The sequence below is a fragment of the Capsicum annuum genome, chromosome 3 (assembly GCF_002878395.1).
Source record: "Capsicum annuum cultivar UCD-10X-F1 chromosome 3, UCD10Xv1.1, whole genome shotgun sequence".
NCBI lineage: Eukaryota > Viridiplantae > Streptophyta > Magnoliopsida > Solanales > Solanaceae > Capsicum > Capsicum annuum.
The window spans coordinates 111,641,675-111,644,441 of record NC_061113.1 but is presented as its reverse complement, the minus strand read 5'-3'; positions in this window follow the sequence as shown (position 1 = coordinate 111,644,441).

Sequence of the window (2,767 nt, the reverse complement as noted above, 5' to 3'; positions counted from 1 at the left end):
ACTTATCCCAAGAATTTTCAAATAATTTACGTATATTGGCCAAGAGTAAACACTAATACATTGTGTTTTTAACTTATGATATGCACTATAAATCTTGTCTTAGAGGTAAGACTCAGCCTAAGAACCATCAAACAATAAGTTATGCCTTACGGGAAAGAGCTGACACCACCACATTGTGTATTGATTTATGAGATATTTTATAACTCTTCCCTTAGAGACAAGACTTAGACCAAAGACTTTCAAGTAACAAGTTGTGCCCCATAGGTAAGAGTTGATATTACTATATTGTGTTTTGATTTATGAGATATTCTATAACTCTTGCTTTAGAGACAAAACTTAACCCAAGGACTTTCAAATGACAAGTTATGTCTCATGGGTAAGAGTTGATACTATGACATTATGTTTTGCTTTCTGAGATATTCTATAACTCTTGATTTGGAGACAAGACTTAGCCCAAGGACTTTTAAATAACAAGTTACACTCCATGAATAAGATTTGACATTACTAACATTGTGTCTTGATTTATGAGATATTTTATAAATCAAGGACTTTTAAACAACAAGTTATGTTCCATGGGTAAGAGTTGATGCTACCACATTATGTCTTGATTTGTGAGATGCTCTATAATTCTTGCATTAGAGGCTCGAATTAGTCCAAGGACTTTCAAACAATAAGTTATGCCCCATGGGCTAGTGTTGATACTACCACATCGTGTCTTGATTTATGAGATATTCTATAACTCTTACCTTAGAGACAAGACTTAGTCGACAAGTTATGCCTCATGGACAAGAGTTGACATTATCATGTTGTATCTTGATTTATGTGATGCTCTATTAGTCTTGCCTTTAAGACAAAACTTAGCACAAAAAACTCTCAAAGAACAAGTTACGCCCAATGAACAAGTATTGACACTACCACATTATTTTTTTATTTATGATATATTCTATAACTCTTGTCTTAGAAGCAAGACTTAACTCAAGGATTTTCAAACAACAAGTTATGCTCCACAAGCAAGATTTGACAATACCACATTGTGTCTTGATTTATGAGTTGTTCTATAATTTTTGTCTTAGAGGCAAAACTTATCCCAAAGAACTTCCTAACAACAATTCATGCCCTTAAATTTGTTAAATTTGTTTTGATGTCAAAAAAAGAAAATCCCTTTGCGGATTATCTAATTTTTTAGTTATTATCAAAATTTAATAGAAATTGAGAAAAAAAGAAAAAAACGATCAAATAAAAAAATAAATTGAGAAAAAAGGCAAGAAAAAAATAAAGATTAAGAAAAAAGAGAATAATTAAAAAAATTTAGAAAAATAAAAATGAGAGGAAAAATAAAAACAAAGTTTGAGAAAAATGAGGGAAAAAAGAGAAATGGTAAAAATAAAAAATAAAAAATAAAAGAAAAATAAAGGTTGACACAAATGAATTAAAAAATGAAGAAATTGATAATGTTTGAGAAAAAAGAAAAAAAAAGAAAAAAACAAAGGCTAACACAAATGAATTAAAACATGAAAATAAAATTAAAGAAAAAATAGAATTTGAGAGACAAATGAGTATGAAAAGTTTAAAAATATTTGAGGTGTAGAGGGTAAAATTGTACTTGTACTATACTAAAAAGGTAGGAATGCTAGTCTTTAAAGACTTTTCTTGTTAGGGTAAAAAATCCAAAGCTATCCACTATTGGGGCTATAGCATGTAATTTTCTATCCAAATTGGGGTGACTTTTAAATTTTAGCCCAAAATAAAAAGCTTTCTAAAAATGTCTTTACCTATTAATTAATATTTTTTTTGGATGAAATTGCCTCTATAAAAATATACGCCTCTTTTTCAACTTTTAATTGTTTGCTTCCAAAGTAAAACAGTCGACCCCGATCTTCAATATGTAACTGTTGCCCTAGAGGAAAGAATTCGATATCAAATGAACAAGTTATCCTTTATGGTAAAGACATGACACTAACTTAGTCTTTAATGATTTGATAGATAATCTATACCTATTTTTCAAAGAACAAGACTTTTAGACTCTAAAAGAACAACTTATGCCCAATGGGCAAGGTTTAACACTAACGTAGGTAGATGATCTATAACTCTTGCCCTAGAGTCAAGACTTAGAGACCAAAGGAACAAGTTATACTTCGTGGTCAAGAGTTGACATTTCCTTAGTCTTTAATGATGTAATAGATAATCTATAACTATTTTCCAAGAGGAAAAACTTTTAGACCCAAACGAATAAGTTATGCCCCATGGGGAGGCGTTGACACTAGCTTAGTCTGTAATATTTGGTAGATGATCTATAACTCTTGCCCAAGAGGTAAAGCATTTAGATTACAAAAAACTTATGCCCCATGGGAAAGAGTTGACACTGCCTTAGTCTTTAATGATTTAGTAAATGATCTATAACTCTTCAGTTGACACTGCCTTAGTTTTTAGCTTAACTATTTTCTAGCTTATAAATACATCCTTTAGATCACACAAGAGCAAGATGTGCCCCATGGGCAAGATTTGACACTAGAGTAGTCTGTAATGATTTAGCAGATAATCTATAATTCTTGCCTGAGAGGCAAGACTTAGAAACCAATGGAACAAGTGCATCGACAAGAGTTGACACTGCCTTAATCTTTAATGATTTAGAAAATGATCTATAACTCTTGCCCCATGGGCAAGAGTTGACACTGCATTAGTTTTTAGCTTAACTATTTTTTTAGCTTATAAATATGTCTTTTAGATCACAAAAGAACAAGTTATGCCCCATGGGTAAGATTTGACA